Consider the following 15,940-nt stretch of genomic DNA (forward strand, 5'->3'; position numbering starts at 1 on the left):
TTGGAAGCAGGGCTCAGTTGGTAAAGTGCCAGTCCCAGTCTCAGACCTAAGAGAGAGAGAGCACTCAACAGGACGTCAGAGGATCTCCAGTGCCTTCTCTGATGAATACAGATTGTTAAGAGGAGAGGGGTGAAAGTGAAGTACTCAAACCACAGAGCATGCTGTATCTGCAGACATTACTTTAGTAATGTCTTTCTTTAGTTACTTCTTCCTGTTTTACACATGCAAACTCCACTTGATGAAAACATACCCTTTTTCCCGAGTTGAAGGATACCAGATAGTCAGGAAAATGCTGATCTTTGACCATTTATGAGAAAGTTAAACTACAGAAGGAAAATCATCTCTTCTCTTTCAGAAATATGTGGTGGAAATCGGGAGAGAAATGTTTAACAGTGACTAATAGGCTTAGAAAAGTAGAGATTAGCTCTGGATGTCAGAAAGATTTATCAATGGGTAATTAACCTGACAAAACAGAATTCTATAATGCAATATCACCTCACTGAAGTTACTTCAACATTAAATCATATTACACTAGATTCCTGTTAATTAGTTAGATGAGCCATAAACCAAAAGTATAGTTTGGTGGATTCTCGTAATCAACCATTTGAAAATAAGAATGGAATTTTGTTATCGAATACAATTTCTTGGAACTTGTCATATTACAGAAAGTTCTTAAATCTCCAAAGCAATTTGCAGACATAGTTCTCTCTCTCTCTCCCTCCCTCCCTCCCTCCCTCCCTCCCTCCCTTCCTCACTTCCTCCCTTCCTCCCTCCCTCCCTCCCTCCCTCCTTTCCTTCCTTCCTTCCTCCCTTTCTTCCTCCCTCCCTTCCTTCCTTCCTTCCTTCCTTCCTTCCTTCCTTCCTTCCTTCCTTCCTTCCTTCCTTCCTTCCTTCCTTCCTTCCTTCCTTCCTTCCTTTTTTCTTCCTTGCTTTCAGGTGTGACTGTAATGGAGCTTAAACTCAGGGCCTGAGTGCTGTTCCTAGCTTTTTTTCACTCAAGGCTGGCACTCTACGATTTGATCCACACTTTCAACTCCTGGCTTTTTGGTGGATAATTGGAGATAAGAGTCTCATACTCTTTCTTGGCTTCAACCTATGATCCTCAGATCTTAGCCTCCTGAGTAGCTAATATTACAGGTGTGAGCCACTGGCACCCAGCTGTACTTAGTTTTAATCAAACTTAACATTCGTTTTTGATATAGGAATCCCTTCTACATGTCAAAATGCGTTGGCATTTTACAAAGCATAGAAACAGAAACTGTGTTATGTAAAGCTCCTAAGTCAACAGAGGTGCATTTTGAATAGGCTCACTTTAGAGAGCCTGATGTGAGTTGGGGTATGATGCCCAAGCGCTTGGTTCTACGCTTCCTCTAGGATTAGGGCAACTGTATTGGACTGTATGATCCCTCAGGTGAACACAAGATCAAATCTGATTCTAATTTGGTCAGAGGTTTCTGCAACAAATGATCCTTTCTCCTTGGTTGTTTCTTTTCCTGGAACGTTCACAAAACTCACACAAGCACCCCATTGACGTGTAGAGTAGAGAATGGCCCGCCCGTGTTCCTCTCATCCTACCTGTTATTAGTAGCCAGCTGACTGAAGATCAAGTTACTCATTTGGTAGAAATAAAGGAGTATTTGTTTCACAGTCCTAATAAGAACACTTAAAAAAAAAATAAGGAGGTGGACTAAAGATCACAAACTAAACCAGCAACCTCTAAGATCTTTTTTTTTTTTTTCTAACTTAGAATAAAACCCCTTTTCTGTTTCCAGATTAATTTCTATGCCAACTAACTTTTGGAAATTTCACATAAACAGCTCCTTATATTTAAAGATCAGACTAGTCATCATCCATGAGTATGGATAACTAAAATCTTACTGGATTTCAAAGCAAATCCAAAACAGCATTTCAAATGGCCTAGAGCACTGGCCTCAGAACATTTTAAAGTACACAATGCCTCTTTCTAGATTACCTTCTATGCTGGAGACACTCAAGCAAGTGTATGGCCCCTGTTAGAATTTCAGAACATCTATTGCGCATGCTATTTTGATACCCTGCAAACATTCTTCACCCCGCTACTGGCTGTGTATCCTGGTTAGGAGGTTAAAATTATGACTCAATGTATGGCAGGCTAGTGCTTTAGAGTCTCATTTCTAGAATACTGGAATACTATTCATTGGTAGTCTGGGCTAATGAATTTTTGGAAGTATTTGGCTTTCCTGAGGGAGGAACTGGGGAAGTAGAAGAACAGGAAGAGTTGAGCATTACTAATCATCACTGGAATGTGTTCTGTACTTACAAAGCTAGGGGACCCCCATGTAACATTTTATGTATATTACTCAATTTATGTCATTATTTGCAATGTATTATTTAGCCTGGTAATATCTTAGAGATTGCGTGTATTGACAAGCATGACCTCAGTCTAATCTTAGTTTTCTTGACAACAGGGATATTTTGTTCTTCTTTATTGTATTATATTTTGATATTTAGAACAATGTGTCATAATCCTCAGTAAATATTTGTTGAATAAATAAATGTGTGAAAATGTATTAATCAAACAGAAAGAGAAAGGTGCGTCCAAGCTCTGATGGCTCACACATTTAATCTTAGCTCTCTGGAGGCTGAGACTTGGAGGACTGTGGTTCAAAGCCAGCTTGGGTACAAAAGTCATCAAGATCCATCTCCAATTAACCAGCAAAACGCCAGGCTGGAGTTATGGCTCAAATGATAGAGCATCAACGATGAGCACAAAAGTCAAGCAAGAATATGAGAACATGAAGCCCTACATTCAAACCCCTGACTTCTTCAATAAATGAGTAAAACAAACTTCCATTGGTTTACTTTTTCTATATTTGGTCATTAATTATTCACTTCCATTTTATTCTCATTAAAGAAAAGTTAAAATGGAAATCAGGCCTAAAAAATTCCTGAACAAAGCCCAGTGTCTGGGGCTCACAACTGTCATCCTAGTTACTCAGGAGGCTGAGATACAGACGTTCAAGGCCATCCCAGGCCCAAAAGTCCATAAGACTGCATCTTGAAAATAACCAGGAAAGAGACACCTGGCACTAGGACCCCTTCTTGTACAAAGAGTCCTGTACAAAGCATTATAGTCCCCCGCCCCCCAGTCTGATGATAAGTAGTAACATGAGGGAGGTGTGTGTGATCCTGGAATAGTTCTGTATCTTGAATGCAGTGGTAGCAACACAAATAGAGACTTATGAAAAAGCTATCCTAATGTCAATTGTGTGGTTTTACATTCCATGGTAAATATATTTGATGTAACCAGTGGGAGACACTGGGTGAAAAGTCTCCAGACTCTTTGCTATATTCGAAGCAGTCACTAGCATATCAAGAGATTGAGCTCAGAGTTCAGAGGATTCAGAAAACCAGCCCAGACACAATAACTACCGCAGATGAGCTTGCATCAGTGCACTCCAGGGAGCCTATTGATATGATGAATCTATTTGATGGTTTGCTCTGATGGTTAAGACAGTAGTGCTGAGAGAGATATTCTACCTGTTAGTCATACTCTCAGCTGGCTAAGAAAATGGTGCCCCAGAAGAAGAAATTATAATAGCAAGATTAAAACAGGGACCATGCCTGAAAAATTCCTAAGCAAGCAAAACCAGCCAGGCCTTAAAAATACTGTGAACCTTGCGTAAACGACAAACATACATGAAACTTGGATCATTTCTGGTAGACGATTGCATTAGACAATGCAAACCAAGTTTGACCGCAACCAATTGTAAGGAGCTAATTACTCTGGTTATGAAGTCAGGGATTTCACTGTGGAAATGTGTAATTGCAACTAATCAGATAATTAATTTTGCTTCTTTGTTGATCCCATAAATATCTGCCACTTATAATTTATCATAAGAATGCTAAACCTTTAGCGTTCCTCAATTCCTAATGTTCTTCTTACTTAAAGTCTTTAAAATGTTACTGTGCCTTATTTTGCTTCTGAATATGTCCTGTTATTTATTTGAACTTGTTTTCAATGGTCAATTCCATTTCTCCATGTGTGAACATTGCGTATGTATTTGCTTAGGTTGAGACAGAGCACATAATTTACCCATTAATATTCATGCATATGTTTTCATGGAATGGCTTCTTAAAGCACTGGAGTTTACCGAAATGAGTTAGTCATCCATAAAATACAGAATAGAAATTTAAACAGTATGTGTGTGTGAGCACGTGTGTGAGTGTGTGTGTGTGTGTGTATGTGTGAGTGTGTTTCTGTAGGTGACATGGTCAAGGGCTGAACTCCTTGGTGAAGGATGGAAAGAGGAAGACAGGATAGCCGCCTCTCCACTCGACCTCCCCTCTCATCCCCAGCTCACCCTCCATCTTCCCTACTATACTGTCTTTTCCTGAGAGAGCCCCAGGCTGTGGTGTGCAGGAATGGTTAACAACCGGCTCTGTGAGGAAAAGCATGCTGATTTTCATGGCGCGAATATGTCTAGTATGCTGATTTCAAGCCGTGAGCACCATGTTCCCGAGTGGAGCGTGGCGTGGGGGGGGGGGGGGGAGGAGAAGCTCCAGCACTCTTCCTGGCCAGCCAGAGCCTGCTCCAGCTCAGCACTGGTTCAGGCTCAGTGATCTGTGATCTGCCCTTTTCCTCATCCACAACCATCCCTAGGTGATCTTACCAAGTTCTTTGTCCTCCCTCCCTCCCTCCCTCCCTCTCTCCCTCCCTCCCTCCCTCCCTCCCTTCCTCCCTTCCTCCCTTCCTTCCTTCCTTCCTTCCTTCCTTCCTTCCTTCCTTCTTCTTCCCTCCCTCCTTCTCTTTCTTTCTTTTCTTTCTTTCTTCCTTCCTTTCTGCTGATCCTGGGGCTTGAACTGTGGGCCTGGGTGCTGTCCTTGACCTTTTTTTTTTTTTTGCTCAAAGCTAGCACTCTACCACTTGAGCCAGTGTCACTTCCAGCTTTTTCTGAGTAGCTGATTGCAGATAAGTCTCATGGACTTTCCTGGGTGGGCTGGCTTTGAACTACGATCCCAGATCTCAGCCTTCTCAGTAGCTAAGATGACAGGCATGAGCCACTGACGTCTGGCAAAATGTTGTATTATAAAATGGGTCTCGAGAGGCTGAGCCCAGGACCTTAGCACATGTGCTATAAAACACCCCCTCCTTTTTTCAAAAATTGTTAGTATTAAGGAGTCATACAAAGGGGTGACAATTCCGTATGTCAGGTAGCAAGTCCGCTGCTTCCTTTTCTTTCCCCATCTTCCCTCTCCCACCACTGCCCACGGTTGTAGAGTTCATTTTTTTACATAGTGCATATTGGAAACAACGGCTTCCTTTGTTCACCCACCTTCCCTTCTGCGCTCCTCTTCTGCTCCCTAACCCCCAAAGAGACATCAATAACATGTTTCCATTTTCTGGAATTCATTTGGATAAACAGTACTTCAGATGCTCCTCCCCTACCTATATCCTCCTTTAGTATGTTTATTAGTGGATAAATTCACACAGCCCTCTATAACATATGTCCAGTTGGATTTTAGATCCAGCTTCCACATAGGAGAGAAAACATGTGCCCATTATCTCTCTGAGCTAGGCTTACCTCACTTAACAAGATTGATTCCATTTCCCTGCAAATGACATATTATTATTCTTTTAATGGATGAGTAAAATTCCATTTGTGAATATGTACCACATTTTTTTATCCACTCATCTATTAACAAATGTGTGTGCGTGTGTGTGTGTGTGTGTGTGTGTGTGTGTGCGTGTGCTAGTATTGAAGCTTGAACTCAAGGCCCGGGCATTGTGCTTTTTTTCTCAAAGCTGGTGTTCTACCACTTGAGCCACAGCTCTACTTGTTTTTGTTGTTGTTGTTTTTTGGTTTTGGTTTTTGGTTAATTGGAGTTGAGTGTCACAGAGTTTCCTGCCCAGGCTGGTTTTGAACTGTGATCCTCAGTTCTCAGCTTCCTGAGTGGCTAGAATTACAGGTGTGAGCCACCAGTGCCCAGTGCACAATACTCTGAATCTCACCATTGCTGATTTCAGGCCTTCTGCCACTCGAATGGATGGTATTGGCATTCACCCAGTTCTCAATTCCAAACTCTCAGAATCATCCTTGACTCCCTGTCTCTCTACACCCCAAGGCCAGTTCTTTTGGAGGTCTTACTAGCTTATTCATCCCAAATGACATCACCGATAAGCCCTGCTGCATCATCGAAGCATGATTTGCTTCTTGTGCTCCTTTCTCTTCTTCCATCTGTCCCTCTACAGGTGGCTATGTGATCATTAAAACTGTATGTTATATACCCTCACTTCTTATTTAATCCCCCCCCCCCAGCTGCCACCTCCTCGAAGTCTCTCCTGCTTCATGTAGCTCTTGCTAACGGTCCAGTTTTAGCTTGTTCCAACTCCATCATTTGCTGATCTTGTTCAAGTGTATTCCAGCTTCCAGACCAGCTGGGAATTCTCTCCCAAAGCCTCTATGCCACATCCTACTTAGCTGGCTTCAATGGACTCCTTCCTCAAAATGAGCTCACAGGTGGATTCCTCCTTGACTGCTCATCCCCATGTCTCCCGTCCCATCACGTTCCTTGATCTTCGTTCCACACTCATTTGTATTTCAGAGCTGTCCATCTGTGCTGCCATAATAGAATGCTATCAGCAGGGTAACGTTGAAGCAATTGAAGCTTATTGGACTCTTCATTCTGGATACTGGGACGCCCAAGATTGAACGTCCCATCTCTGGTGAGGGCCTCCTTTCTATTTCCTTGTCCCATGCTGGAAGACAAAACACTGAGAAGCTCATCCTTTAACCAGGAGCCCATTCCTGCAATAACTTGCCCAGTCTTGTGCTGACGACATGAATTCACTGAGGAGGGCAGAGTCCCCGTGATCTGTCACCTTTCCACTCTGTTTGCTCTTCGAGTTACGTTTCCAACACACGAGCTTTAGAGGTGACACGCTCACCCATGGCAGCAGTGCCTGTGTCTATTTACATTATTTACTGACTTGTTTCCATGCGGTCAGCATTTGACAAGTAGAATGCTGTGTCCTCAACCCCTAGAATGATGCTGTGGACAGCGAGCATGACCGAGAATGCCCTGACAAATGAATAAATATAACGAGAGCAAAATGATCTATTCTGGCTGCATCAGAATGTGGAGAACTGCTCCTGTAAACCCTTTTCATTTCCAATAAAACTAACCAAACAGGCCCTAAGCCAGATTTTAGGGCTTGGGTTGCATTGTGCAGATCCTGGTCCAGATTAATCTGACTGTACCATCTGGCTACTTCCATTAACATGACTTTACTACCCCTACTATCTTCACCGCCATGGCATTTCCACGCCAGGAAACTTAGGATAATAAAAGTTGCACATTCTCTTGGAAAAACTTATTTCATGAACAGAATACTGTCCAGTCTTTCACTGAATGAGGTCAAGTGACAATTTTCTCTCCATGATTCTTCAAAACTGCTACCTCAAATCTCCAGCCCTAAACTATTATCTCTCAAGTTACTGTATTGAAAGACGCGCCTTCAGTCACATTCCCAAATTTCCTAACTTTCTCAACAAACTCTTCCCTGTGGTTAGCGTGGTCATCTGAGTGTGGTGAGCAACTAACCTCAGTATTTTGAGCTAGTATTTTCCTCCCTCCCTTCCTTCCTTCCTTCCTTCCTTCCTTCCTTCCTTCCTTCCTTCCTTCCTCCCTCCCTCCTTCCCTCTCTCCCTCTCTCTCTCTCTCTCTCTCTCTCTCTTTCTTTCTTTCTTTTTTCCTTTCTTAGCATTCTACCACTTGATCCACAGCTCTACTTCCAGCTTTTTGGGTTGTTACTTGGAAATAAGACTCTCACAGACTTTTCTGCCCCAGCTGGTTCCAATCCAGGAATCTGAGTAGCTAGGATTATAGCTAGGATTATAGGTGTGTGCCACCAGCGCCCAGCTCTGAGCTGTATTTTCCAAGTCAGTCAGAATGAAGGGCAATCCCACATAGAGAAATGCCCTGTTTCCGGTTGCTTCTGCCTTTTTTTTTTTTTTTTTGGTGGGTCAAGTAACTTGAACTCAGGGTCTGGGTGCTGTCCCTGAGCTTTTTTCAGTCAGAGCTAGTGCTCTACCACCTTGAACCACAACACCACTTCCTGTTGGCGATTAATTGGAGATAAGAGTCTCACAAACTTTTCTGCCCAGGCTAGTTTTGAATTACCATCCTCAGATCTCGGCCTTCTGAGTAGCTGGGATTACAGGCGTGAGCCACTGGCACCTGGCTTGCTGTCATTATGTTTTGGTCTTCCTCTTTAAAGGATTTATTTATTCAACAAATACTAAAATCTTATTACACATATGCCCTCATACAAGCTACCCTTGATAGGGATATTTAAGTTAAAATATTTATTTATTTATTCTACGTAAATATAATTAAAAAAAAAACCTTTTCTCCTCCAACTGTTAATGACTTTCGTGCTCACTTTTGTGAACTTTGAAATACTATACAACCAAGGATCTTAAAAGGAAGGTAAAATTTTACTCATTAAAAAATCAAAGCTCTTTCCCTGGTGCCAGGGGCTCATGCCTATAATCCTAGTTTAGGAGGATGAGATCTGAAGATTGTATTTCAAAGCCAGCCTAGACAGAAAGTCTATGAGACTCTTTCTCCATTAACTACCAAAAGACCAGAAGTGAAGCTGTGGCCCCAGTGCTATAGCCTAAGCCTTGAGCAAAAAGCTGAGGGACTGGCACAAAAATAAACAAACAAACAAATAAATAAATGTCTTCATCATGCACTAATGGTGAATGCCTGTAATTCTAGTTACTTAGGAGCCTTAGACCCCAAGGATCACAGTTCATAGCTAGCCCAGGCAGAAAATGACATGAGACTCTTGTCTCCAATTAACCAGCAAAATGCTAGACTAGTAGTAGACTGTTTTGCAAGCAGAAGGCCCCAGTTCAATCCCCAGGGATCACCTTGAGCTTTTCCTATCTCCTTTTCTCCAGTTTCCAAGTTCACTGACCCAGCAATCTACAATTCATGGTGCACACAGCCAAACGTTTTCTGGAGAAACGCCAGGCCTGGCTGAAACAGCGACCTTTTGACCATGCTATTTGAGGGGAATGCAGCCCCTTCTGCAACCATGGTTTATAAAGTCTCTGGAATGCATTTGCACAAAGGGCTCATTGAGAGCTGTCGGGGCTGGCATTTCTCTACTCCTATGGCGAGAGTGTCGGCAAAGCAGCCGACCTGCTTGTACTCCTTCTGCAGAGGGACTGTTCCACAGGCTGGGCCCGGGTGACCAGCAGGCTTCCCAAATGGGCGGAGTCACAGCATGGTCCTGGGCAGACAGGCCAAGATCTGAGTCAGGGCTGATGTCTGCCCACTGAGGCTAGTCACTGAGCCAAATGAGGCCTCCGTGTCCATCCTCAGAAGCTGTGCTCATCCGCCGAGCGCACACACATGAGGCTGTTGTATTGGCCAAAATGCTTCACAGATGCCAAAGCAGTGGTTTTGGGTTGTCATTTTAGCAGTCCTTTATAAAAACGACACCTTCCAAACTCTCCCACTGTAGAAGGCTTCCCAAGAGTGTCCAGTCCGTCATGGGGGCCTGGGCCATGTCTCTGAGCTCTTTTGCTCAAGGCTGGTCCTCTACCACTTTGAGCCACAGTGTCACTTCCAGTTTTCAGGTGGTTAATTGGAGATAAGAGTCTCACAGACTTTCCTGCCTGGGCTGGCTTTGAACCATGATCCTCAGATCTCAGCCTCCTGAGTAGTTAGGATTCCAGGCATGAGCCATCAGTGCAGGATCTCTATCCGGGGTAATACAAACTTTATTTGTTCTCTTTTGGCTTAAACTCTAAAAATGCAAACACCTCCCAGAAGGTAGACTATATCAAAGTAATTTTCCCTCTAACAGATGTGGTTTGCTGAATGCCTGCTTCCTCTCAGGAGGAAACAGGTGTCTGGAAGATGGATATGAAAATAGTTACTGATGCCGGGCACTAGTGGCTCACAGCTGTAAACCTCAGGAGGCTGAGGTCTGAGGACTGTGATTCCAGACAGGCCTATGCAGACAAGTCTGAGAGTTTCTTATCTCTAATGAACCAGCAAAAAGCCAGAAATGGAGCTCTGAGGTTGAGCCCATACTGAAAGCAGAGAGAGAGAGAGAGAGAGAGAACAGAGAGCAGAGAGAGAAGGAAGGAAGGAAGAAAGAAAGAATGGGAAGGAGGGAGGGAGGGAGGCAGGTGGAAAGGAAGGAAGAGTGGAGGCCAGAGCTTCACCTGTTTTTACAGACACAGTGGACTTTCCACAAGCCACCAGGCCCCTCTCTGAAGAACAGTTTGAACATCTCTTTTAGCTGAGTTTCTATATTATACAGCTCAGCAAAGTAACCTCCTGAAAGATAGAAACAGAGTTCATGCTTTATGTAAGAATGAAACAAAATAATAGTTGTGGACATTTATTAAGATCCTACTGCATACCAACTCTTCGCTAAATTATAAACATCATCTCATTTATCCTCCATGACAACTCTGTGAGGCTGGTGCTAGCTTCCTTCCCATTGTATTAGTGAGGAAAGTGAGCTTTAGAGAGGGTGAGAAACTTGCTAAGAAAGTCAAACGGAAGCTGGTGTGGCTCTTGGGCTGACACTTTTTTTTTTAAGCCAAAACGGGTTTGAACTCAAAGCCTCGCACTTGCTAGAGCGGGCACTCTAACCACTGAGCTGCACTGCCAGCCTTCTAGGGCTGAGACTCTTGAACCACATCTTGTATTTCCTCGTATGGTACTGTTAAAGAAGAAAACTCTGAGTTGTCTGTCTGTCCCTTTTCTTCACAAAGTAGGTAGAAATTCTATAGATTATAGATGTAGATTTCCATACTTGTCTAATGCATGTAATTACATTGTAAGAGAGGAAAACAAGAGTTTGAATTAAAATAGAAAGTTCTTTGATGGGTGTAACACAAGTGAGTGAACACCCAGTCTCAGACAAGATGAGATTCTATTTTCCTCCTATGTGTTGCCAACTTTGGGTCATTTTTTTCTTCTCAAATATAGCATATATTTTTTCTGAAAAAAAAAAGTTGCCCTATGAGAACACCCACCTTAAAATCTGAGAACTACTTTGCAAAGCAAACACTTGTGTGTGTGTGTGTGTGTTTGTATTTTTAGTTTTTTAAAGAGAAAGAAATCTACCAGCCATTTAGGTCATCATGGAAACTTTTAAGCAGTCTCTAACAGAAAGAGAAGGAAATAAACCAAATGAATAAGAACATTCTTTCTTCCACTTTAAGAAGGTTCCAGAGAGAAGTGCAGAATGCTTGATTGTCTCGCTGGCAGGAAAAGATAAACCATTTTTATATGAGTTGCCAGCAAACACATCACTCACTCAGTTGAACCAGCTACAAAACCATAAAATAATATTTTAGGGCTCCGAAAAGCCTGCTTATAGATGAGCCAACCTCTCTTTGAGATAGAAAGACAGAAACACGGAGCAAGGGACCGACAGACAGCTCATGTGGGTGTTCGGGATGTCTGTCTCATTCTGCCCATTTGTAAGGATTCTTTGTGTCTTAGAGACACCAGCACTTGGCTTTCACACTGCAAATGTTTTTGGATATATTTTGTGTGTGTGTGTGTGTGTGTTGATTTTGGACCTGGAGTACTTTCCAGATAAGTGGTTTTCATTTATTTATGTTTACATGTGTCTCCTTATTTATTTATTTATTTATTTATTTATTTATTTTGGGTCTGGTCGTGGGGCCTGAACTCTGGGCCTGGGCGCTGTCCCTCAGCTCTTCAGCTCAAGGCTAGCGCTGTACCACTTGAGCCACAGCGCCACTTCCGGCTTTTTTCTTTTTGCTTATGTGGTGCTGAGGAATCAAACCCAGGGCCTCATGCATGCAAGGCAAGCCTTCTACCACTGATCCAACTTCCCAGCCCCTGTGTCTTCTTTTTTAAAAAAGAAAAGCCACTGAATTCCAGTAGGTCTCTTAAGTTCTTTCTCATCTCTAGACTGAGCATATCTTAAATTTGCTTCTTCTTTTTTTATTTTTTTGTTACTCATGGAACTTGAACTCAGGACCTGGGCAATGTCCTGAGCTTTTTTTTTTTTTTTTTGTCGGTCGTGGGGCTTGAACTCTGGGCCTGGGCGCTGTCCCTCAGCTCTTCAGTTCAAGGCGAGCACTCTACCACTTGAGCTACAGCACCACTTCCGGTTTTCTGGTGGTTTATTGGAGATAGGAGTCTCACGGTCTTTCCTGCCCGGGCTGGCTTTGAACCGCGATCCTCAGATCTCAGCCTCCTGAGTAGCTAGGATTACAGGTGTGAGCCACCAGCGCCCGGCCTGTCCCTGAACTTTTTTGTTCAAGGCTGGCACTCTGCTACCTAAAGCCACAGCTCCACTTTTGGTTTTCTGATGGTTAATTGGAGATAAGAGTCTCACGGACTTTCCTGCCCAGGCTGGCTTTGAACTATGATCCTCAGATCTAAGCCTCCTGGATGGGAGGGAGGAAATGGAGTGGCATTGAATAAGAAGGGTCTCATATCTAAAATATACCTGGAACTTAAAAAATTAAACCCCCAACAACAAATCCCCAAAGAAACAACTGCCCAATAAATAAGTGGGCTAAAGACTTAAAGAGAAACTTCTCTGAAGAGGAAAGGATGGCCAATAGACACAGGAAGAAATGCTCAACCTCTCTAGCCATAAAAGAAATGCAAATCAAAACAACATTGAGATACCACCTCACCCCAGTTAGAATGGCTATAATCAAGAACTCTAACAACAGATGCTGGAGGGGATGTGGACAGAAGGGAACTTTACTGCATTGTTGTTGGGAGTGTAAACTCGTTCAACCACTTTGGAAAATAGTATGGAGGTTCCTCAAAAGACTCCACATAGAGCTCCCCTATGACTCAGCAATCCCACTTTTGGGCATTTACCCAAATGATCACAAACAAGGCCATACTAAAGCTACCAGCAAAACTATGTTTATTGCAGCACTATTTACCATAGCTAAGATATGGAAGCAATCCAGATACCCCTCAGTAGATGAATGGATCAAGAAAATGTGGTATATATGCACAATGGAATTCTATGCCTCCATCAGAAAGAATGACATTGCCCCATTTGTTAGGAAATGGAAAGACTTGGAAAAAATTTTATTAAGTCAAGTAAGCCAGGCCCAAAGAAACATAGGTCCCATGGTTTCCCTTATTTGTAATAACTAGTATATGTCTGAGTCAAGCAGAAAAGGTCAGATAAGTTGATGTTAGGTGAAATGAACCCCAAGATAAGCATTCAAGTGGTTTTTCTTTCTTACTATTGTTTCTAACATATTTTTAAGATGATTTCTTTGTTGCTTTGTATGTCCCTCCCCCACGGTATAACCCCTACTTTCATTGTGTTTGATGTTGGTATAATTTGTGGAGGGGAAGGGAAAAAACAAATCATTTAAACAGGAATACAGGTGGACCCATTGCAACAATGAGATGTACAAGTCATTATGTGGAAAAACAAACTTTACAACTTGGGCGGGGCGGGGGCGGGTGTGTGTGTGTGTGTGTGTGTGTGTGTGTGTGTGTGTGTGTAAGATGGGAAGGGATGGGAAGGGGAAACAAAGGAGGAGGCAACAATGCTTGATAAGAAATGTACTCATCACCTTGCCCATGTAATTGCAAACCCTCTGTATGGTATTTTAACAATAAAAAAAAATGGTATGCACGTTAAAAGTGGTATTTATATTTTAAAAAAAAGATAAAAGTGTTCTCACTAATAATATCTGGGAATGAGATTATAACCTTTGCCTGGACCTTGCTCTTCTGTTTACTTTGGGATGAATCTTCAGGAATGGGATTAGAAGAGCTGTGAGGCTATTTTATTCAGAACAGGTATGGTTTTAGCTTCGTCTCTACCTGAGTAAAAAACTCAGGACAGATTCTATGCAAGGAATGCAGTTTATGTGTCACGCTTCCGACAAGATCGCATTGTATCACCTAATGTGATATGATATGATATATATGCATATATATATATATATATATATATTATTGTTCTTAAAAATGGTTGCTAGGACCTGGTACAGGTGGCTCATGCCTAAAATCCTAGCTATTCAGGAGGCTGAGATCTGAGGATTATGTTCAAAGCCAGCCTAGCTAGGAAAGTCCATGAGACTCTCAGCCTTTAATAAAGTATCAAAAAGCCAGAAGTGGTGCTGTAGCTCAAGTGGTAGAGCACTTACTTTGAGCAAAAAAGCTCAGGGACAGTGCCCAGGCCCTGAGTTCGAACCCTAGGACCAGCACACACACAAAGACAACTAGGGTTGTAACAAATTGGTAAGTGTGTGAACCGGGGTTCAATCCCTAGAACCACAAACAAACAAACAAGCTGAAAAGTAATTTTGTTTCCAAGTAAATTTTATTTTGAGCAGTTTTCAACTTGCAGAAACATGGCAAGAATGAGACAATGTTTTTCTGTAACCACTTGATAATAGCACACTGTCTGTGTGATACACTCTCTCTCTCCTAGGGACCCAATCGGGTTTTTCCTAAAACCAAGGGCATTCTTCCACAGCCTGCTTGCTAAACTCTGCAAAGTGATATTACTCCTTGTGTGATTTTCGGGCCTCATTCCAATTTCATCAGTAACCCAGTGAGCCCGTGGTGGTGCGTGGATTCTCTTGACCGTTCCTTTGTACCTGTAGTGTTCAGTTACTTTGGTTTCTTGCTTTCAAAGGAGGAAGTAAGGCTCAAGTTTGGGAGGAAGGTGGAGTTGAGTAAGAGATCTCCATGCTAGCGAAAGCTGCAGGAATGTAACACGGAAGTGGTCAGCTGTAGCTGGCATTGGACTCTGAGGTGAAGGGAGGTGGGCACATCTGGCTCAGGGGAGTGAAGAGAATAGCATAGAAAAACTGGAAAATAAAAACGAATGGCTGAATGTGAACCCATATAGTAGACCTATGGAAACAAAACCCAAGCAGGCAGTGAGGAAAGGTGAATTTCTCACCAACTTGTACCATCAACACACACACACACACACACACACACACAGTACAATCACACATCTATAATGAGGAGAATGAGAAAAATATGAACAGGTGGGCAAGGTTTTTCTGTGTCTGTACTGGGGCTTGAACTCAGAGCCCCATGCTCTTTCTCAGCTTGGTCGATCATAATTGACACTCGACCACTTGAACCGTGCCTCCAGTTCTGGCTTTTTTTTTTGCTAGTTAATTAGAGATGAAGTCTCCTAGACTTTTCTTTTGTACAATTTTTTATTGTTATTATAAAGATGATGTACATAGGGGTAACCGTTATGTAAGTCAGGTAATGAGTACATTTCCTTTTGGACAATGTCATTCCTTCCCTCACTCTGTTTTTCCCTCCTGCTACCACCCATAAGTCATATAGTTCAATATAGTGTTTAGTGAGTACCAATGCTGCATTTGTTCACCCTTGGTCCCTTCATTTCTGTCCTCTCCATTACCCTCACGAAGACAGATAAACAAACAAGACAAAAAGAAGAAAGCAACAAAAACAAGGAAACAATCTTTTGTTCCCATTTCCTAGAGTTCATTTCAATAAATATTAGTTTATATGATCAGATGCACAATAAGCATTGTGCCTTTATGTTCTTCTTAAAGAGTATCTTCCTTCGGTTTCACTGTGTGTGAATACCTAGAGTCCTCTCAGACTTTTCTTTCTGGGCTGGCTTCAAGCCAAGATCCACAGATCTCAGCCTCTTGAGTAGCTAGGATTACAATGTGAGCCACCGGAACCCCATCTGGACAGTTTGTTTTTTTTATTGCCTGACCTGAGGTTTGAACTCTGGGTCTGGCCACTGTTCCTGAGCTCCTTTCACTAAAGGTTATTGCTCTACCATTTGAGCCACCACACCACATCTGGCTTTTTCTGTGCTTTAGTTGGAGATAAGAGTCTCTTGGACTTTCCTGCCCAGACTGCCTTTGAATTGTGATCCTCAGATCTCAGCCTC

The sequence above is a fragment of the Dipodomys spectabilis genome, unplaced genomic scaffold (assembly GCF_019054845.1).
Source record: "Dipodomys spectabilis isolate Male_0828 unplaced genomic scaffold, ASM1905484v1 ptg000335l, whole genome shotgun sequence".
In the NCBI taxonomy this organism is placed as follows: domain Eukaryota; kingdom Metazoa; phylum Chordata; class Mammalia; order Rodentia; family Heteromyidae; genus Dipodomys; species Dipodomys spectabilis.